This window comes from Callithrix jacchus, chromosome Y (assembly GCF_049354715.1).
Source record: "Callithrix jacchus isolate 240 chromosome Y, calJac240_pri, whole genome shotgun sequence".
Lineage (NCBI taxonomy): Eukaryota > Metazoa > Chordata > Mammalia > Primates > Cebidae > Callithrix > Callithrix jacchus.
In genome coordinates, this window is record NC_133525.1 from 207522 (window position 1) to 233209 (window position 25688).

A 25688-nucleotide genomic window follows, 5' to 3' on the forward strand; every position below is an offset into this window, starting at 1 on the left:
TATACAATTCCTTATTCTACTCTGTTTCAAATTATATACACCAACTAAGTATGCTTTCTCATGTAAAGTAACGAAATTCTAATTTTAACAAAAATCGAGAAAATGTAAATATTATCTAGGCACCCCAATGTTTAAAACAAAATTGCTCTCAATATAATCTGTCAGAAGAAATATACAATGCCCTTTTCTACTCTGTTTTGGAGTATATACACGAACTCAATATGCTCTCTTATGTAAAATACAGAAATTCTATATTTAAGTGGATCGAAAAAAATCTAAATATTATCTAGGCACCTCAATGTTAAAAGAGAAATTGCTCTGAATATAAACTGTCAGAAAAAATATACAATGTTCTATTCTACTCTTTTTTGGAATATATACACCAACTCCATAAGCCCTCTCATGTAAAATACAGAAATTCTAATTTTACTCAATTCGAAAAAATCTAAATATTATCTAGGCACCCCAATGTTAAAAGCAAGATTGATCTGAATATAATCTGTCAGAAATAATATACAATGCCCTTTTCGACTTTGTTTTGGAGTATATACACCAACTCAATATGCTCTGTCATGTAAAATACCGAATTTCTAATTTTACGCAAATCGAAAAAAATCTAAATAATATCTAGGTGCCCCAAAAATAAAGGAAAATGGCTATGAATATAGTCTGTTAGAAAAAATATACAATGCCTTATTCGACTCTGATTTGGAGTATATACACAAACTCAGTATGCTCTCTGATGTAAAATACAGAAATTCAAATTTTACGTGAATCGAAAAAAATCTAAATATTATCTTGGCTCCCAAATGTTAAAAGCAAAATTTCTCAGAATATAATCTGTCAGAAAAAATATACAATGTTTTTTTCTACTCTGTTTTGGAGTATATACACCAACTCAATATACTCTCTCATGTAAAATACCGAAACTCTAATTTTACGTGAATCGAAAATAAATCTAAATAATATCTAGGTACCCGAAAGTTAAAAGAAAATGTGTCTGAATATAGTCTGTTATAAAAAATATACAATGCCTTATTCTATTGTTTTCTGGAGTATATACACCAACTCAGTATGCTCTCTCATGTAAAATACCGAAATTTTAATTTTACCCGAATCGAAACAATCTAAATATTATCTAGGCACCTCAATGTTCAAAACAAAATTGCTCTGACTATAATCTGTCAGATAAAATATACAATGCCCTATTCTATTATTTTTGGAGTATATACACCAACTCCGTATGTTCTCTCATGTAAAATACCGAAATTCTAAATTTAAGTCAATTGAAAAAAATCTAAATATTATCTAGGGACCCCAATGATAAAAAAAAAATTGCTCAGAATATAATCTGTCAGAGAAAATATGCAATGCCCTATTCTACTCTGTTTTGGAATATATACACCAACTCAATATGCTGTCTAATGTAAAATACAGAAATTCCAGTTTTACCAGAATCGAAAAAATCTAAATATTATCTAGGCACCCCAAGGTTAAAAGAAAATGGCTCTGAATATAATCTGTCAGAAAAAATATAGAATGACCTATTCTACTCTGTTTTGGAGTATATACACCAACTCTGTATGCTCTCTCATATAAAATACCGAAATTCTAAATTTATGTGAATCGAAAAAAATCTAAATATTATCTAGGCACCCCAATGTTAAAAACAAAATTGCTCTGAATATAATCTGTCAGAAAAAATATACAATGCCCTATTCTACACTTTTTGGAGTATATACACCAACTCAATATGCTCTCTGATGTACAATACCGAAATTCTAATTTTACGTGAATCGAAAAAAATCTAAATAATATCTAGGCGCCCCAAAGGTGAAAGAAAATGGCCCTGAATAAAGTCTGTTAGAAAAAATATACAATGCCTTTTTGTACTCTGTTTTGTAGTATATACACCAACTCAATATGCTCTATCATGTAAAATACTGAAATTCTAATTTTACCCGAATCAAAAAAATTCTAAATAGTATCTAGGCGCCCAAAAGTTAAAAGAAAATGGCTCTGAATATATTCTGTTATAAAAAATATACAATTCCTTATTCTACTCTGTTTTGGAGTATATACACCAACTCAGTATGCTCTCTTATGTAAAATATAGAAATTCTAATTTTACACAAATCGAAAATATCTAAAAATTATCTAGGCACACCAAAGTTAAAAACAAAATTACTCTGAATAAAATCTGTCAGAAAACATATACAATGCCCTATTCTACTCTGGTTTTGAGTATATACACCAACTCCATATGCTCTCTCATGTAAAATACAGAAATTCTATATTTGAGCGAATCGAAAAAAAATATTAATATTATCTAGGCACCCCAATGTTAAAAGCAAAAATGCTCTGAATATAATCTGTCAGAGAAAATATACAATGCCGATTTCTACTTTGTTTTAGAGTATATACACCAACTCAATACGCTCTCTCATGTAAATTACCGAAATTCTAATGTTGCACGAATATAAAAAATCTAAATAATATCTAGGCGCCCCAAAGTTAAAAGAAAATGTCTCTGAAAATAGTCCGTTATAAAAAATATACAATTCCTTATTCTACTCTGTTTTGGAGAATATACACGAACTCAATATGCTCTCTGATGTAAAATACCGAAATTCTAATTTTACGTGAATCGAAAAAAATCTAAATATTATCTACGCCACCGAATTTTAAAAGTACAATTGCTCTGAATAAAATCTGTCGGAAAAAATATACAATGGCCTTTTCTACTCTGTTTTGGAGTATATACACCAACTCAATATGCTCTCTCATGTAAAATACAGAAATTCAAATTTTACGTGAATCGAAAAAAATCTAAATAACCTCTAGGCGTGCCGAAGTTAAAAAAAAATGGCTCTGAATATAGTATGTTAGAGCAAATATACAATGCCTTATTCTTCTCTATTTTGGAGTATACACACCAACTCAGTATGCTCTCTCATGTAAAATACAGAAATTCCATATATAAGCGAATCGAAATAAATCTAAATATTATCTAGGCACCCCAATGTTAAAAACAAAATTTCTCTGAATATAATCTGTCAGATAAATTATACAATGCCCTATTCTACTCTGTTTTGGATTATATACACCAACTCCATATGCTCTCTCATGTAAAATACAGAAATTCTATATTTAAGCTAATCAAAAAAAATCTAAATAATATCTAGGAAACCCAATGTTAAAAGCAAAATTTTTCTGAATATAATCTTTTAGAAAAAATATACAATGCCCTTTACTACTCTGTTTTGCATTATATAAACCAACTCAATATGCTCTCTGATGTAAAATACCGAAATTCTAATTTTACGTGAATCGAAAAAAATCTAAATATTATCTACGCACCCGAATTATAAAAGTACAATTGCTCTGAATAAAATCTGTCAGAAAAAATATACAATGGCCTTTTCTACTCTGTTCTGGAGTATATACACCAACTCAATATGCTCTCTCATGTAAAATACCGAAATTCTAATTTACGCAAATCGAAAAAAATCTAAATAATATCTAGGCGCCCCAAAGTTAAAAGAAAAGGGCTCTGAATATAGTCTGTTAAAGAAAATATACAATATAGTATTCTACTATGTTTTGGAGTATATACACCAACTCAGTATGCTCTCTCATGTAAAATACAGAAATTTTAATTTAACCCGAATCGAAAAAATATAAATATTATCTAGGTACCCCAATGTTAAAAATAAAATTGCTCTGAATATAATCTGTCAGAAAAAACATACAATGCCCTATTCTACTCTTTTTTAGAGTATATAAATCAACTCCATATGCTCTCTCATGTAAAATACAGGAATTCTATATTTAAGCGAATCGAAAAAAATCTAAATATTATCTAGGCACCCCAATGTTAAAAACAAAATTGCTCTGAACATAATCTGTCAGAGAAAATATACAATGCCCTATTCTTCTCTTTTTTGGAGTATATACACCAACTCCATATGCTCTCTCATGTAAAATACAGAAATTCTAATTTACCAGAATCGAAAAAATCTAAATATTATTTAGGCACCCCAATGTTAAAAACAAAATTGCTCTGAATATAATCTATCAGAAAAAATATACAATGCCCTTTTCTACTCTTTTTTGTTATATATACACCAACTAAATATGCTCTCTCTTGTAAAATACAGAAATTCTAATTTTACCAGAATCGAAAAACCAAAATTTATCTAGGCACCGCAATGTTAAAAACAAAATTGCTCTGAATATATTCTGTCAGAAAAAATATACAGCCCTATTCTACTCGGTTTTGGAGTATATACAGAAACTCAGTATTCTCTCTCATGTAAAATATAGAAATTCTCATTTTACATTAATCGAAAAAAATCTAAATATTATCTAGGCACCCCAATGTTAAAAACAAAATTGCTCTGAATATAATCTGTCAGAATAAATATACAATGCTCTATTCTACTCTGTTTTGGAGTGTATACAACAACTCAGTATGCTCTCTCATGTAAAATACAGAAATACTAATTTTACGTGAATCGATTAAAATCTAAATATTATCTAGGCACCCGAATGTTAAAAGCAAAATTGCTCTGAACATAATCTGTCAGAAAAAATATACATTGACATTTTCTACTCTGTTTTTTAGTATATACACCAAATCAATATGCTATGATATGTAAAATACAGAAATTCTAATTTTGTAAGAATCGAAAAAATCTAAATATTATGTAGGCACGTCAATGTTAAAAAGAAAATTGCTGTGAATGTAATCTTTCAGAAAAAATATACAATGTTCTATTCTACACTGTTTTTGAGTATATACACCAACTCAGTTTGCTCTCTCATGTAAAATAGAGAAAATCTAATTTTACAAAAATCGAAACAATCTAAATATTATCTAGGCACCCCAATGTTTAAAACAAAATTGCTCTGAATATAATCTGTCAGGCAAAATATACAATGCCCTATTCTACTCTGTTTTGGAGTATATACACCAACTCCATATGCTCTCTTTTGTTAAATACAGAAATTCTGTATTTAAACGAATTGAAAAAAATCTAAATATTATCTAGGCACCCCAATGTTAAAAGCAAAATTTCTCTGAATATAATCTGTCAGAAAAAATATACACTGCCTTATTCTACTTTGTTTTGGAGTATGTACACCAACTCAATATGCTCTCTGATGTAAAATACCGAAATTCTAATTTTACATGAGTCAACGAAAATCTTAATATTATCTAGGCACCCGAATGTTAAAAGCAAAATTGCTCTTAATATAATCTGTCAGAAAATATATACAATGGTCTTTTCTACTCTGTTTTGGATTATATACACCAACTCAATATGATCTCTCATGTAATATACCGAAATTCTAACTTTAGGCGTATCGAAAAAAATCTAAATAATATCTAGGTGCCAAAAAGCTAAAAGAAAATGGGTCTGAATATAATCTGTCAGAAAAATATACAATGCCCTATTCTACTCTGTTTTGTAGTATAGACACCAACTTCATATGCTCTCTCATGTAAAATAGAGAAATTCTATATTTATGCGAATCAAAAAAAAATCTAAATATAATCTAGGGTCCCCAATGTAAATAGCAAAATTGCTCTGAATATAATCTGTCAGGAAAAATATACAATGCCTTATTCTACTCTCTTTTGGGGTATATAAACCAACTCAGTGTGCTCTCTCATGTAAAATACCGAAAATATATTTTTACATGAATCGAAAAAAATCTAAATATTATCTAGGAACCCCAATGATAAAACCAAAATTGCTCTGAAAATAATCTGTCAGAAAAAATATACTATGCCCTTTTCCACTCTTTTTTGGAGTATATACACCAACTCAGTATGCTCTCTCATGTAAAATAGCAAAATTCTAATTTTACGAGAATGGAAAAAAATCTAAATAATATCTAAGCGTCCCAATGTTAAAAGAAAATGGCTCTAAATATAGTCTGTTAGAAAAAATAGACAATGCCTTATTCTACTCTGTTTTGGAGTATATACACCAAGTTAGTATGCTCTCTTGTAAAATACCGAAATTCTATTCTGATGCGAATCGAAAAAAATCTAAATAATATCTAGGCCCCTCAAAGTTCAATGAAAATGGCTCTCAATATAGTCTGTTAGAAAAAATATACAATGCCTTATTCTAATCTGTTTTGGAGTATATACACCAACTCAGGATGCTCTCTCATGTAAAATAAAGAAATTCTAATTTTACCTGATTCGAAAAAATCTAAATATTATCTAGGCAACACAATGTTAAAAACAAAATTGCTCTGAATATAATCTGTCAGAAAAAATATACAATGCCTCATTCTACTCTGTTTTCGAGTATATACACCATCTCAATATGCTCTCTCTTGTAAAATACAGAAATTCTATATTTAAGCAAATTTTAAAAAATCTAAATATTATCTAGGCACCCCATGTTAAAAACAAAATTGCTCTGAATATAATCTGTCAGAGAAAATATATAATACCCTATTCTACTCTGTTTTGGGATATATACACCAACTGCATATGCTCTCTCATGTAAAATACAGAAATTCTATATTTAAGCGAATCGAAAAATATCTAAATATTATCTAGGCACACCGAAGTAAAAAGCAAAATTGTTCTGAATATAATCTGTCAGAGAAAATACACAATGCCATTTTCTGCTCTGTTTTGTATTATATTGTTTTGTATTATATAAACCAACTCAATATGCTCTTTCCTGTAAAATACAGAAACTCTAATTTTACCCGAATTTAAAAAATTTAAATATTATGTAGGCACGCCAATGTTAAAAACAAAATTGCTCTGAATATAATCTGTCAGAAAAAATATACAATGCCCTATTCTACTCTGTTTTTGAGTATATACACCAACTCAGTATGCTTTCTCATGTAAAATACTGATATTCTAATTTTACGTGAATCGAGAAAAATCTAAATATTATCTAGGCACCCCAATGTTAAAAACAAAATTGCTCAGAATATAATCTGTCATAAAAAATATACAATGCCCTTTACTACTCTGTTTTGCAGTATATACACCAGCTCAATATGCTCTCTCATGTAAAATACCGAAACTCTGATTTTACACGAATCGAACAAAATCTAAATAATATCTAGGCGACCCAAAGGTAAAAGAAAATGGCTCTGAATATAGTCTGTTAGAAAAAAAACAATGCCTTATTCTACTCTGTTTTGGAGTATATACACCAACTCACTAAGCTCTCACATGGAAAATACCGAAATTCTTACTTTAAGTGAATCGAAAAATATCTACATATTATTTAGGCACCCCAATGTTAAAAACAAAATTCCTCTGAATATAATCTGTCAGAGAAAATATACAATGCTTTATTTTACTCTATCTTAGAGTATATACAATAACTCCATATGCTCAATCATTTAAAATACAGAAATTCAATATTTAAGCGAATCGAATAAAATCTAAATATTATCCAAGCACCTTAACGTTAAAAGCAAAATTGTTCTGAATATAATCTGTCAGAAAAAATATAAAATGCCCTATTCTACTCTGTTTTGGATTATATACACCAACTCAGTATGCTCTCTCATGTAAAATGCCGAATTTCTAATTTTAAGCGAATCGAAAAAAATCTAAATGATATCTAGGCGCCCCAAATTTAAAAGAAAATGGCTCTGAATATAGTCTGTTACAAAAAAATACAATGCCTTATTCTACTCTGTTTTGGAGTGTATACACCAACTCAGTATGCTCTCTCATGTAAAATACCGAAATTCTAATTTTACGTGAATCGATAAAAATCTAAATATTATGTAGGCACCCGAATGTTTAAAGCAAAATTGCTCTGAATATAATCTGTCAGAAAAAATATACAATGCCTTTTTATACTCTGTTTTGGACTATATACACTAACTGAATATGCCCTCTCATGTAAAATACCGAAATTATAATTTTATGTGAATCGAAAAAAATCTAAATAATATCTAGGCACCACAAAGCTAAAAGAAAATGGCTCCAAATATAGTCTCTCAGAAAAAATATACAATGCCTTATTCTACTCTGTTTTGGAGTATATACACCAACTCCATATGCTGTCTCATGTAAAATACCGAAATTCTAATTTTACCCAAATCTAAAAAATCTAAATATTATCTTGACACCACAATGTTAAAAACAAAATTTCACTGAATATAATCTGTCAGAAAAAATATACAATGCCCTATTCTACTCTGTTTTGGAGTATATACACCAACTCCATATGCTCTCTCATGTAAAATACAAAAATTCTAATTTGATCCGAATCGAAAAAATCTAAATATTATTTAGGCATCCCAATGTTAAAAACAAAATTGCTCTGAATATAATCTGTCAGAAAAAATATAAAATGGCTTATTCTACACTGTTTCGGGTATATACACCAACTCAGTATGATCTCTCATGTAAGATACAGAAATTCTAATTTTACGTGAATCGAAAAAATCTAAATATTACATAGGCACCCAATTGTTAAAAACAAAATTGCTCTGTATATAGTCTGTCAGAGAAGATATACAATGCCCTATTCTACTCTGTTTTGGAGTATATACACCAACCCCATATGCTCTCTCATGTAAAATACCGAAATTCTAATTTTACGCGAATCGAAAAAAATCTAAATTATATCTAGGCGCCCCAAAGTTAAAAGAAAATGCCTCGGAATATAGTCTGTTAGAAAAAATATACAATGCCTTATTCTACTCTGTTTTGGAGTATATACAACAACTCAATATGCTCTCTCATGTAAAATACAGAAATTCTCATTTTACCGAATTTGAATAAATCTAAATATTTTCTAGGCACCCCAATGTTAAAAATGAAATTGCTCTAAATATAATCTGTCATAAAAAATATACAATGCCCTATTCTCCTCTGTTTTAGAGTATATACACCAACTCCATATGCTCTCTCATGTAAAATACTAAAATTCTATATTTAAGCGAATTGAATAAAATATAAATATAATCTAGGCACCACTATGTTAAAAGCAAAATTGCTGTGAATATGATCTGTCAGACAAAATATACAATGCCCTTTTCTACTCTCTTTTGGCGTATATACACCAACTCAATATGCACTCTCATGTAAAATACCGAAATTCTAACTTTACGTGAATCGAAAAAAATCTAAATAATATCTAGGCGCCACAAAGTTAAAAGAAAATGGCTCTGAATATAGTCTGTAAGGAAAAATATACAATGTCTTATTCTACTATGTATTGGGGTATGTACGCAAACACAGTATGCTCTCTCATGTGAAAGACAGAAATTCCATATTTAAGCGAATCGAAAAAATCTAAATATTATATAGGCACCCCAATGTTAAAAACAAAATTTCTCTGAATATAATCTGTCAGAAAAAATATACAATGCCCTTTTCTAGTTTGTTTTGGAGTATATACACCAACTCAGTTTGCGCTCTCAAGTAAAATAGAGAAATTCTAATTTTACCCTAATCAAAAAAATCTAAATATTCTTTAGGCACCCCAATGTTAAAAACAAAACTGCTCTGAATATAATCTGTCAGAAAAAATATACAATGCCCTATTCTACTCTTTTTTGGAGTATATACACCAACTCCATATGCTCTCTCATGTAAAATACAAAAATTCTAATTTTTCTCGAATCGAAAAAATGTAAATATTATCTAGGCACCCAAATGTTAAAAACAAAATGGCTCTGAATATAATCAGTCAGAAAAAATATACAATGCCCTATTCTACTCTGTTTTGGAGTATATAGACAAACTCCATATGCTCTCTCATGTAAAATACAGAAATTCTATATTTAAGCGAATCGAAAAAAATCTAAATATTATCTAGGCACGCCAATGTTAAAAGAAAAAGTGCTCTGAATATAATCTGTGAGAAAAAATATACAATGCTTTTTTCTACTCTGTTTTGTATTATATAAACCAACTCAATATGCTCTCTATGGTAAAATACCAAAATTCTAATTTTACGTGAATCGAAAAAAACCTAAATAATATCTAGGCACCCCAAAGTTAAAAGAAAATGGCTCTGAATATAGTCTGTTAGAAAAAATATACAATAGCTTATTCTACTGTGTTTTGGAGTATATACACCAACTCTGTATGCTCTCTCTTGTGAAATACAGAAATTCTAATTTGACGTGATTCGAAAAAAATTTAAATATTATCTAGGCACCCCAATGTTAAAAGCAAAATTGCTCTGAATATTATCTCTCAGAAAAAGTATACAATGCCCTTTTCTACTCTGTTTTGTTGTATATACACCAACTCAATATGCTATCTCGTGGAAAATACAAAAATTATAATTTTACGTGAATCGAAAAAAATCTAAATAATATCTAGGCACCCCAATGTTAAAAAAATAATTGCTCTGAATATAGTCTGTCAGAAAAAATAAACAATGCCGTATTCTACTCTGTTTTGGAGTATTTGCACCAACTTTATATGCTCTCTCATGTAAAATACAGAAATTCTATATTTAAGAGAATCGAAAAAAATCTAAATATTATCTATACACCCCAATATTATAAGCAAAATTGCTCTGTATATAATCTGTCAGAGAAAATATACAATGCCCTTTTCTACTCTGTTTTGGAGTATATACACCAACTCAGTGTGCTCTCTTATGTAAAATAATGAAATTCTGATTTTACCCAAATCGAATAAATATGAATATTATCTAGGCACCCCAACGTTAACAACAAAATTGCTCTGAATATAATCTGTCAGAAAAAATATACAATGCCGTTTTCTACTCTTTTTTGGAGTATATACACCAACTCAATATGCTCTCTTATGTAAAATACAGGAATTGTAAATTTACGCAAATCAAAAGAAATCTAAACATTATCTAGGCACCCCAATGTTAAAAGAAAATAGCTCTGAATATAAACTGTCAGAAAAAATATACAATGCCCTTTTCTACTTTATTTTGGAGTATACACACCAATTCAATATGCTCTCTCATGGAAAATACAATAATTCTAAATATACGGGAATCGAAGGAAATCTAATTATTATCTAGGCACCCCAATGTAAAAACCAAAATTTCTCGGAACAAAATCTGTCAGAGAAAATATACTATGTCCTTTTCGACTCTGTTTTTGAGTATATACACCAACTCAATATGCTCTCTCATGTAAAATATCAAAATTATAAATTTACGCAAATCAAATGAAATCTAAATATTATCTAGGCTCCCCAATGTTAATAGGAAAATTGCTCTGAATATAATATATCAGAAGAAATATACAATGCCTTTTCTACTCTGTTTTGGAGTATATACACCAACTCAATATTCTCTTTCATGTAAAATACCGAAAATCTAAATTCACTTGAATCGAAAAAAATCTAAGTATTATCAAGGCACCCCAATGTTAAAAGCAAAATTGCTCTAAATGTAATCTGTTCAGAAATAATATACAATGCCCTATTCGTCTCTGGTTTTCAGTATATACACCAAATCAATATGCTCTCTTATGTAAAATACCGAAATTCTAATTTTACGCATATTGAAAAAAATATAAATATTATGTAGGAAAACCAATGTTAAAAGAAATTAGCTCTGAATATAATCTGTCAAAAAAAATATACAATGACTTTTTCTACTCTGTTTTGGAGTACATACACCAACTCACAATGCTCTCTTATATAAAATACCGAAATTCTAAATTGGCGCTAATTGAATAAGATCTAAATATTATCTACGCACCCCAAAGTTAAAAGAAAATGGCTCTGAATATAATCTTTCAGAAAAAATATACAATACTCTTTTCTACTCTATTTTGGAGTATATACACCAATTCAATATGCTCTCTCATGTAAAATACCGAAATTGTAAATATACACGAATCGAAAAACATCTAAATATTATCTAGGCACCCCAATGTAAAAAGCAAAATTTCTCGGAACAAAGTCTGTGGGAGAAAATATACAGTGCCCTTTTCTACTTTGTTTTAGAGTGTATACACCAACTCAATATGCTCTCTAATGTAAAATACAGAAATTCTAATTTCACACGAACAGAAACAAATCAAAATATTATCTAGGTACCCCATTGTTAAAAGCAAAATTGCTCTGAATATAATCTGTCAGAAAAAATACACAATGCCCTTTTCTACTCTGTTTTGGAGTATATACACCAATTCAATATGCTTTCTCATGTAAAATACCGAAATTCTAAATTTACGCGAATCGAAAAAAATCTAAATATTACCTAGGCACCCCAATGTTGAAAGCAAAATTGCTCTGAATATAGTCTGTCAGAAAAAATATAGAATACCCTTTTCTACTTCGTTTTGGAGTATATACACAAACCCAATATGCTCTCTCATATAAAATACCGAAATTCTTATTATACGCGAATTGAAAAAAATCTAAATATTATCTAGACACCCCAATATTGAAAGAAAATGGCTCTGATTATAATCTGTCAGAAAAAATATACAATGCCCTTTTCTCCTCGGTTTTCGAGTATATGGACCAACTCAATATGCTCTCTCATGTAAAATACCGAAATTCTAAATTCACGTTAATCAAATGAAATCTAAATATTATCTAGGCACCCCAATGGTAATAGCAAAATTGCTCTGCATGTATTTCGTCAGATAAAATATACAATGCCATTTTCTACTTTGTTTTGGAATATATACACCAACTCAATATGCTCTCTCATGTAAAATACAGAAATTCTAATTTTACGAGAATCGAAAAAAATCTAAATATTATCTAGGCACCCCAAAGTTAAAAGAAAATGTCTCTGAATATATTCTGTCAAAAATAATACAATGCCCTTTTCTACTCTGTTTTGGAGTATATAAATCAACTCAATATACTCTCTCATGTAAAATACCGAAATTCTAAATTTACGCGAATCAAAAAAAATCTAAATATTATCTAGGCACCCCAATGTTAAAAGCAAAATTTTTCTGAATATAGTCTGTCAGAGAAAATATACAATGCCCTTTTCTACTTCGCTTTGTAGTATATACACCAACTAAATATGCTCTCTCGTGTAAAACAACGAAATTCTAATTTTACGCAAATCGAAGAAATTCTAAATATTATCTAGGCACCCCCAGGTTAAAAGAAAATGGCTATAAATATAATCTGTCAAAAAATATATACAATGTCTTATTCTACTCTGTTTTGGAGTATACACACCAACTCAATATGCTCTCTCATGTAAAATACCGAAATTCTGATTTTACGCCAATCGAAAAAAATCTAAATAATATGTAAGAACCCCAATGTAAAAAGCTAAACTTCTCTGAATATAATCTGTCAGAAAAAGTATACAATGCTCTTTTCCACTCTGTTTTGGAGTATATACACCAACTCAATATGCTCTCTCATGTAAAATACTGAAATTTTAATTTTACGTGAATCTAACAAACTCTAAATATTACCTAGGCACAGCAATGTTAAAAGCAAAATTGCTCCGAATATAATCTGTCAGAAAAAATATACAATGCCCTATTCTACTCTGTTTTGGGGTATATACACCAACTCAATATGCTCTCACATGTAAAATACCGAAATTCTAATTTACACGAATCGAAAAAAATGTAAATATAATCTAGGCACCCCAATGTTAAAAGCAAAATTTCTCTGAGTATAGTCTGTCAGAAAAAATATTCAATGCCCTTTTCTGCACTGTTTTGGATTATATACACCAACTCAATATGCTCTCTCATGTAGAATACCGAGATTCTAATTTTACGTGAATCGAAACAATCTAAATATTATCTAGGCACACCATTGTTAAAAGCAAAATTTCTCTGAATATAATCTGTCAGAAAAAATATACAATGCGCTATTCTACTTTGTTTTGGAGTATATACACCAAGTCAATATGCTCTCTCATGTAAAATACCGAAATTCTAATTTTACGCAAATCGAAAAAAATCTAAATATTATCTACGCACCCCAATGTTAACAGCAACATTGCTCTGAATATTATCTGTCAGAAAACATATAAAATGCGCTTTTCTACTCTGTTTTGGAGTATATACACCAACTCAATATGCTCTATTATTTAAAATATGGAAATTCTAAATTTACGCGAGTCGTAAAAAATCTAAATATTATCTAGGCAACCCAATGTTAAAAGCAAATTTGCTCTGAATATGATCTGTCAGAAATAATATACAATGCCCTATTCTACTCTGTTTTGGAGTATATACACCAATTCAATATGCTCTCTTGTGTAAAATACTGAAATTCTTAATTTACGCTAATCGAAAAAAATCTAAATATTATCTAGGTACCCCAATGTTAAAAGCAAAATTGCTCTCAATATAATCTGTCAGAAAAAATATACAATGCCCTTTTCTACTGTGTTTTGGAGTGTATACACCAACTCAATATTCTCCCTCATGTAAATTACCCAAATCCTAACATTACTCTAAGTATCTCATAAAGTGCACAAGACCCCCTTGATGTTGTTTTTTATAACTAGGGGATTACAGATGACATTACTCACGATATGAATGCAGCTGTTTGCCGGTCCTGTGATAATGTTTCTAATATCCAGAGAAGGAGAGGGGAATGTTTCTGCCCATAGGCAAATCCTCTGAATACGGCAAGACGAGTACACCGTGCTGTGATATTTTCACTAATGTAAACAAGAAAACAATTATATTGAATTAAATATTGCAAGGTGTTAACCCCCCCTATAATTTTCCTTGTAATTTCAAGGGGTTGAGGAGGACATTTTTGTCAAAATGGCGGAGGTGTAACTTCAGCTATTGTCTACTATATAATAAAGAAGGATAAAATTATTATTTACATATGATATGATTGCCAGTATCATATTACACCACATTTTCAAAATATCTGGGCCCCAGCAGCTGTGGGCATGGCAGCCAAGCGAGGGTGTCCCTATGCAACCAGGTTGGGCATTGCAGCTGCTACGGGCCCTTTGTGATTTGTCTGGGGGCTGCTTCGGGCCCTCTGGCGGTGGCTGTGGTAACAGCCACATAGCCAGAGGGTCTCTCAGCATCCAGGGAGGGCCTGGCGGCTGCTACTGTCACTCTGGCAGGGGCTATGGGCACAGCCACCTAACCAGGGGGTCCCTACGTAGCCAGGGTGGGGCTGAAAGCTGCTATAGGCCCTTTGGCGGGAGGTGTGGGGATACCCTGCTCTTCACAGGTACACAGTTTGCACCTATTTCTACATGTGTAGATTGTTTACATAATGGGCACATATTTGTACACATGTACATATAATATTATCACAATAAACATATGTACATAATATGTGTACAATAAATATGTACTTTATACGTACCTAATATAGACAATATGTACTTTTTGGTGATATTATGTGATATCTACATATTATTGATTATATATCTTATTGTGATAATATGTATCTTACCACTGAAATTTTTAGAAGTGTACATAGAGTACACTTTATGTACCTATGCATTGTGTACACATTATGGAAATAAATAGGTACATATTTTACAGATTATGTACATTTTTTCTACATGTGTATTTTGTACACATATGTACAGCGGAGTAAATGTACAGACTATACCTATTTTATACATTTATTGTGATATGTCAATAAATGTACACATGAGTACATTCTGGGATATAATTTTTAGCATATTAGACAGGAATTACACCGGTGACCAAAGTGGGTTTACACCCAGGTGCGCACATAGTTTATACATGTACATGTTGTGCTTATTATGTACTCATGTACAGAATGTACATGTCTACATTATATATACATAGGTGTACGCAGCATACATAGGTACATACTGTGCACACATATGTACACGTGCATATATTGTACATCTGTACATAATGGGTACATGATGTACATGTGTACACATCATATCACAATAAATGTAAATATACATGTTTGCAATATGTACGTTTATATTATGTATTACGTTTATTGTGATTATATATGCTGTCGTGATATGATATCATTGTGACATTACAAATGTACATATTATACACATTATGTACCTATGCATTGTGCACAGATTATAGAAATAGAAAGAAACATATTTTACAGGTTATGTACATTTTATTTACTTGTGTATTGGGTACACAGAGTAAATGTACAGATCTTACTTACTTTATACATTTATTGTGATATGCCAATAAATGTACACATTATGAGTACATTCTGTGATATTACATTTAGAATATAAGATAGAAATTACTCTGGTTACCAAAGTGGGTGTAAACTTATGTGTGCACATATTTTGTACATGTACATACTGTGCATATTATGTACTTGTGTACAGAAGGTAAATATCTACATTATATGTATGTATGGGTACAGAGTGTACATATGTACATACTATGTACATATATCTATACCTGAATTTATTGTACATCCGTACATAATGGGTCCATGCTCTACATGTAAACACCTCGTCATACCACAATAAATGGTAATGTACATAATGTGTGAAATACGTACATTTATATTATGCATTACATGTGTATTGTGATTGTATATGCTGTTCTGATATCATTGTGATATTACAAATGTACATATTGTACACATTATGGACATACCTATTGTGTACATATTATGTACACATAAATGTACATATTGTACACATTATGGACATACCTATTGTGTACATATTATGTACACATAAATGTACATATTGTACAGATTATGTATATTTATTGTACATCTGTATGGTGCACACATATGTACATCACAGTCAACATACATATGGTACATATTCTGTGCATTGTTTGTAATATTTCAGTAAGAGTACACATTATAAGTATATTCTGGGATATGATTTTTAGTATGTTAGATAAAAATTACTTTCAATATCAAAGTGGGTATACACTTATGTGTGTCCATTTTGTGATATTATCCATCATATCCTGAGTAGGTGTTTCTCTCATTGTGAAAGCAGGTTTACACTCTCGGATTGCTCCAATATCAAGGCAAACTAAAACTCGTCTGTGATGTAGTTAATAATATCCTGAGGACAAAGGATGACCATACCCTGAATATCGCAGGAAGTGTACACCACCACTGTAGTATTGTTTCTAATGTTCAAAAACGGAAAGGATATTACTCCAAATATCTCAGAAAGCACACAAGCCCCCCGTGATATTGTTTCTAATAACTAGAGAATTACAGATGACATTACCCACGACGTGACTGGGGCTGTACCCTGGTCCTGGAATATTGTTCCTAATATCCAGAGAAGGAGAGAAAAATGTTGCTGCCCATAGGGAAATACTCTTAATACGGCAAGAGGTGTACACCATGCTTTGATATGGTCACTAATGTAAGCGAGAAAACAATTACATTGAATTAAGCATTGCAAGGAATGAAACTCCCCTATGATTTTCATTCTAATGTCAATGGGGGTGAGGATGACATTTTTGTCAATATGGCAGAGGTGTAACTGGAGCTATTGCCTAATATACAAAAAAACAGAATAAGATTATCATTTTTATATAATATGGTTGCCAGTATCATATTACACCGGATTTGCAAAATAGCTGGGCCTCAGCAGCTGTGGGCAGAGCCCACAAGCGAGGGGACCCCTAAGCAGCCAGGGTGGGCCTGGGGGCTGCTCTGGGCTTTTTGGTGGGGTCTGTGAGCACATCGACCCAGCCAGGGGTCCCCGAGCAGCCATGGTTGGCCTGGGGGCTGCTACGGGCACTCTGGCATGGGCTGTGGGCACAGACACCTAGTCAGGGGGTCCCTAAGAAGCCAGGGTGGGCATGGGGGCTGCTACAGGCATTCGAGCAGTGTTTGTGGGCACAGCCCAATTGCCAGGGGGTCTCTAAGCAGCCAGGCTGGGCCTGGGGCTGCTATAAGGGGGGCTTTGGTAATAGCGTGCTGTGCATCGGTACATAGTTTGCACCTATTACTACATGTGTAAATAGTTTTAATATCGGGCATATATATGTACATGCGTACATATGGAGTTATCACGATAAATTTATATTTACATAATATGTGCAAAATACATATGTACCTAATGCATACCTAATGTGTACAATATGTACTTTTTTGTAATATTAGACAATATATATTACTGTGATTATATATCTTATTGTGATTAAATATATTTTATCACTAATATTTTAAGGAATGTGCATAGTGTACACATTATATACCTATGTATTGTGTACACAATATAGAAATATATAGGTACATATTTTACAGATTATGTACACTTTTTCTACATGTGTATTGTGTACACCTATGCACAGCAGAGTAAATGTACAGACTGTACCTATTTTATACATTTCTTGTGATATGCCAATAAATGTACACATTATGAGTACATTCTAAAATATAATTTTTACCATATTAGAAATTACTCCATTGACCAAAGTGGGTGTACACCCAGGTGTGTACATAGTTTATACGTGTACATATTGTGCATATTAGGTACTCATGTACAAAATGTACATGTCAACATTATATGTATTTATGTGTACATAGTGTGCACATGCACATACTGTTCACACATATGTACATGTGCATATTTTGTACATGTGTACATAATGGGTACATGATGTGCATGTGTACACACCGTGATACCACAATAAATGTAAATGTACACGATGTGTGCAATATGTACATTTATATTATGTATTACTTGTGTATTGTGATTTTATATGCTGTTGTGATTATATGATATCATTGTAATATTACAATAAATATACCTATTGCACACATTTCGTACATACCTATTGTGTGCACATTATGTACCTGTAATTGCACATATTGTACAGATTATGTACGTTTTTGGTACATCTGTATTGTGTACACATATGTACATAACACTCTATGTACATATGGTATGTATTCTGCACATTGATTGTAACATCTCAATAAGTGTACACATTATGAGTATATTGTGATATATGATTTTTAGTATATTAGATAAAAATTTCTTTCTATATCAAAGTGGGTATACACCCATGTGTGTCCATTTTTTTATATTATCCATCATATTTTAAGTAGATATTACTCTCATTTTGAAAGCAAGTGTTCACTCTGTGATTGTTCCAATATCACAGGCAAAGCACAAGGCTTCTTTAATGTACTACCTAATATCCTGGGGACAAAAGATTATTATACCCTGAATATCGCAGGAAGTGTACACCACCACTGTAGTATCGTGTCTAATATCCAAAAACGGAAAAGATATTACTCCAAATATCTGATAAAGCACACAAGACCCCCGTGATATTTTTTCTAATAACTAAGGGATTACAGATGACATTACTCACGATATGACTGGGGCTGTCCGCCGGTCCTGTGATATTGTTCCTAATATCCAGAGAACGAGAGAATAATGTTGCTGCCCATAGGCAAATCCTCTGAATACGGCAAGAGGAGTACACTGTGCTCTGATATGGTCACTAATGTAAACAAGAAAACAATTATATTGAATTTAACATTGCAAGGGGTGAAACCCCCTTATGATTTCAATTCTAATGTCCAGGGGTGTGAGGATGACATTTTTGTCAATATGGCAGAGGTGTAACTAGAACTATTGCCTAGTATATCAAAAACCAGAATAACATCATTTCCATATGATATGGTCGCCAGCATCATATTACACCACATTTTCAAAATAACCGGGCACAGCGCCCTAGCCAGGGGGACCCTAAGCAGCCAGCGTCAGCCTGGGAGCTGTTACGGGCCCTCTGGGGGGAATGTGGTTACAGCTCCCTAGCCAGGGGGTCTTTAAGCAGCCAGGGTGGGCCTTGGGGCTGCTACGAGGGGGGCTGTGGTAATAGCCTGTTCTGCACAGGTACATAGTTTTAATAATGAACACATATTTGTATAAGTGTACACATGGTGTTATGATAAATATATATGTACATATGTGCACCATACATATAGACCTAATGTGTACCTACTGTGTACAATATGTACTTTTTTGTGATATTACATGATATATATATATTACTGTGATTATATGCGTTATTTTGATTATATATATTTTATTACTGATATTTAAGGAATGTGCATAGTGTACACATTATGTACCTATACATTGTTTACACATTATAGAAATATGTAGGTACATATTTTACAGAGTATGTACATTTTTTGTACATGTGCATTGTGTACACATATGTACAGCAGGGTAAATGTACAGATTGTACCTATTTTATACATTTATTGCAATATGCCAATAAATGTACACACTATTACTACATTCTGAATTATTATATTTTGTATATTAGATAGAAATTTCTCCGGTTACCAAAGTGGTTGTACACCCAGGTGTGTACATATTTTATATGTGTACATATTGTGCATAGAATGTACTTGGGTACAGAAGGTACATATCCACATTATATGTACACATGTGTAGTGTACATATGTACATACTGTACCCACATATGTACACTTGCATATATTGTGCATCTGTACATAATAGGTACATGATGTACATTTTTACATATCATATCACAATAAATGTAAATGTACATGTTTGCAATATGTACATTTATATTGATATTACATGTGTATTGTGGTTTTATATGCAGTTGTGATTATATAACATTGAGATATTACCATAAATGTACATATTGTACACATTATGTGCATACCTATTGTGTGCACATTTTGTACATATATTCGTACAAATGATACAGTTTATGTACATTTATTGTACATCTGTATTGTGTACATGTATGTACATCACAGTCAATGTACATATGTTACATATTCTGTACATTGAGTGTAATATCCCAATAAGTGTACACATTATGAGTTTTTTCTGGGTTATGACTTTTAGTATATTAGATAAAAATGACTTCCAATATCACAGTGGGTATATACCCATGTGTGTCCATTTTGTGATATTATCCATCATATCCTAAGTAGGTATTTCTCTCACAATGAAAGAAGGTGTACACTCTGTGATTGTTCCAATATTATAGGCAAAGTGCAACGCTTCTGCGATGTAGTTCCTAATAACCCAGGGACAGAGGATGAGTATACTCTTAATATCACAGGAAGTGTACACCACCACTGTAGTATTGTTTCTAATATGCAGAAACTAAAAGGATATTACTCCAAATATCTCCAAAAGCACACAAGACCCCCGTTACATTGTTCTTAATAACTAGGGGATTACAGATGACATTGCTCACGATGTGACTGGCGCTGTAAGCCGGTCCTGTGATATTCTTCCTAATATCCAGATAAGGAGAGAAAAATGTTGTTGCCCATAGAGAAATATTCTGAATACTGCAAGAGATGTACACCGTGCTCTGTTATGGTCACTAATGTAAACAAGAAAACAATTATATTGAATTAAACATTGCAAGGGGTGAAACCCTCCTATGCTTTCAACTCTAATGTCAATGGGGTGAGGATGACATTTTTGTCAATATGCCAAATGTGTAACTAGAACTATTGCCTAATATGTAAAGAACCACAATAACATTATCATTTCTGTGTGAAAGGTTTCCAGTATCATATTACACCAAATTTTCAAAATAGCCAGGCCCCAGCAGCTGTGGGCACAGCGCCCTAGGCAGGGGGTCCCTAAGCATCCAGCGTGGGCCTGGTAGCTGTTATAGGCCCTCTGGCGGGGGCTGTGGGTACAGCCCCCTATCCAGGGGGTCTTTAAGCAGCCAGGGTGGGCATTGAGGCTGCTACGAGCGGAATTGTAGTAATAGCCTGCTGTGCATAGGTATGTAGTTTGCACCTATTTCTGCATGTGTACATTGTTTAAATAATAGGCACATATTTGTATACGTGTACATATGGTGTTATCATGATACATATATATTTTCATAATATGTGCACTATACATATGTACCTAATACATACCTAATGTGTACAATACGTACTTTTTGGTGATATTTACACAAGATATATGTATTTCTGTGATTATATATCTTACTGTGATTATATATATTTTATCACTGATATTTTAAGAAATGTGCATAGTGTACACATTATGTACCTATGAATTGTGTACACATTATAGAAATATATAGGTACATATTTTACAGATTATGTACATTTTTTGTATATGTGCATTGTGTACACCTATGTACAGCAGAGTACATGTACAGATTGTGCCTATTTAATACATTTATCACAATACGACAATAAATGTACACACTATGACTACATTCTGGGATTTTATATTTAGTATATTAGATAAAAATCTCTCCGGTTACCAAAGTGGGTATACACCTATATGTGTACCTAGTATATACGTGTACATATTGTAAATATTGTGTACTCCTGTACAGAAGGTACATATCTACATTATATGAACATATGTGTAGTGTACATATGTACATACTGTGCACACTTATGTACACGTGTATATACCGCAAATCTGCACGTGCGCATGATGTACATGTGCACATATCGTAATATCACAATAAATGTAAATGTATATGTGTGCAATATGTACATTTATATTGATATTATGTATTATATGTGTATTGTGATTATATATGCTGTTGTGATTATATGAAATCATTGTAATATTATAATATATTTACATATTGTACACATTATGTACATACCTACTGTGTACACATTATGTACATATAAATGTACATATTATACAGATTATGTACATTTTTTGTACATCTGTATTGCGTACACATATGTACATCAAAGTCAATGTACATATGGTACATATTTTGTACGTTGATTGTAATATCCCAATAAGTGTACACATTATGAGTATATTCTGGGATATGATTTATAGTATATAAGAAAAAAGTTACTTCCAATATCAATGTGGGTATACTCGCATGTGTGTCCATTTTGCTGTACCTTCTATTAATCTTTGCCGTTGAACATGATAGTGAGAGGTGGTTCTTTTCTCTAACAAGGTTTTCTGTTAATATAACTCAACTCTACTACCTTGTGGCCTCTGTATATTCCATTGTAAATTGTAATTACCTATAAAAGAGAATATTTTGACATCACGTATCTACCTCTTGGATCCATCAGCCAGAGGCCTAAAATAAAAAAGACATTCACCCCACGAATGGTTATATAGTGGTTGACAACCCCACTTTCTTCTAGGTAAATAATATCCTCTCGTTAACAGTAGCTACTTACAAGATTTGTGCATAAAGAATGTGACTTTTTTATCAGTATCTAGTTTATTCTTACATAAATTTCTAAAATACTGAGAGAATATTCTGATCATTGGTTATGTACTATTTTAATTTAATTTTTTCCTCTCAAATTTTATCTTAACTGCATACTCTACCCTGTTTATAAGACTGCCCTATGGTTAAATTTAGTAGGTAGTAAATTATCCTGAGCACACAGAACAATTCCTTTTGTAATCAACTCTGAAACATCATTGAAAGAGCAAGGATATGGGAATGAGATTTATCTGGCTTTTATTTCTGGTACTTACTTGCTCTCTGACCTTGGGCAACTTATGTATTGCTCTGAGTCTCATCTTCTTCATCTGTAAAATGATCATAGTAATACCTAATTCATATGCAGCTTGGAAATGTGTAATTTAGTGATTGATATAAAGTTCCTGATACAATTTCTGACAAGATAATAGAAACCATACGAGAGATAGCCATAACAATCAGAGTTTATATTCACATTAACTGGGATAAAATTGATCTGAAAATACAGCATAAAAAAGCAGCCAAAAATTCACAAGCATATATTTCGCTTGCCTTTTTATACAGAGCTGGAAAATTTCTCATCATTATCTCATCCATTGCCTGCAGCACGATCCTTCTAAAACTCCTCCTAAGACCGTCTGCCAAGGTGGAACACACTGAACAGCATGTGACTCTGCCTTTTCTGACTATTTTTGCAAGATTTTTCTCATAGAGTATTATTAACAGAAAATGGGGCTGTTATCAAGGTGACTAGGAATGGTGCATTCTCAGTTCAGGCTCTGATGGAATGTCTACTTGATCTGGTGCAACTCGAGCTGTGCTCTTGGCTTTCCTCACTTTTGTGGTTCCGAGAATGCAAATATTCTCCCATGGCTTCCTTATTTTGTCTTTCTCCATGAGGTCTCATTCAAGTATAAACATTCCCTTCAATTTTCTCAACTCATTTTATATTGTCTGAATAACCTTGATAATTTTCCCTTTCCTAAAGCTATAGACCTTCTTTTTGTGTGTAAGAACAGATTACTCACAAATGTTTACTGTCCGCTAAACATTTATGTGTAATCGGTCCTTAATTCTACACACAAAATATCATCTCTACCAACATTTTACAACTATAGTCTTTCTATAGAGAACTATGAAAGGAACTTGCTCTAAAGGAGAAACTTCCAGAGCTAAACCAAGGGTCTGACAATTGTTAACAATATGTTATTCAGTAAAAATATTTTTTCAGTTAACAGAGAAGAATGCCATGGACAAAATGGCAAAACAGAACTTTTCAGCACTTATTCCTTCACAGAAACATCAATTTGAACAGCCATCCGTGCATCAAAGTGTCTTCAAAAGAGACAAGGAATCCAGGTGAGAGGTTATAGCACGTTTGTGGAGTAGAAAAGTAAGAAAAATGGCATAAAATAGAGTATAAAAAAGAGTTTTCTATTATCTGCATTACCCCGCCCCTAAACCTGGGTAGTGCAGCATGGAAAGAGATACCATGTATGTGCAGAGAGGAGAGTAAATGTAACACCTGACTTCAACATCAACTCCAATGCCAGGCACAATTCAGTGAACTCAACACCAGGCAGGTTTCCATAGCCACAGGCTATGGGACAGACCCTGTCAACCCAAGCTCCAGGCCTTCCCCTATGGCTCTAAGATCTAATGCCTCGAACCTCCATGGCTCCTATCGACATAGGCTCCAGGCCTTCGCCACAACCAGGCCATTTATGGCTTCCCCAGGCTCCACACTGGTTACTATAGACTCGTAAGTGCCTGGATAAACAAACCTCTACATCGACACAGTGGAATATTATTCAGCAATGAAAGCAATAATCTTTGAATGTGGCTTTTGTTGCAGAAAAAAAGCACGTGAGCTATGAAGCCATTAAAAGACATAGAGGAAACTCAAATACATACTACTAAGTGAAAGAAACCAATCTCAAATGACCACTTACTATATGAATCCAACTATATGACATTCTGGAAAAGGCAAAACTATAGAGACATCAAAACGTTCAGTGATTGCTGGGGGTTGAAAAGTGGGAAAGGATAAATGGGCAGAGCATAGAGGATGTTTAGGGCAATGAAACTACTCTGTGTGTTACTATAATGGTAGACACATGCCATTACACCCTTGTCAAAACTCACTGAATATACGACAGCAAGAATGGTCCCTAATGTCAATTATAAACTATGGGTGACAGTGATAAATCAATGTTGGTTCATCCATTGTAACAAATGTACCTCTTTAGTGAGGAAGGCTGATAGTGGAGGAGGATGTGCATTTGGGGAGGTGGGAATGTAGGAACTCTCTGTACTTTCCACTATGCCTCACTATTAACTTTACACTGCCCTAAAAATAAAGCGTATTTGAAAAAAGATTGAGCTGTTGATATAAGCCCAATGTCTACTTTGACGTCCAGAAATGTTTCTTTTAAAACGCTAATACACCACTTCCTGGAAGAAAATATTTGTTAACAAATTCTTTTCTAGAACAATTATTTTTGTGGGTGTTCCTGTCACAACTATACATAAAAATCAGAATATGCAGCAACATCTTGATACTCTAAAAACACAAT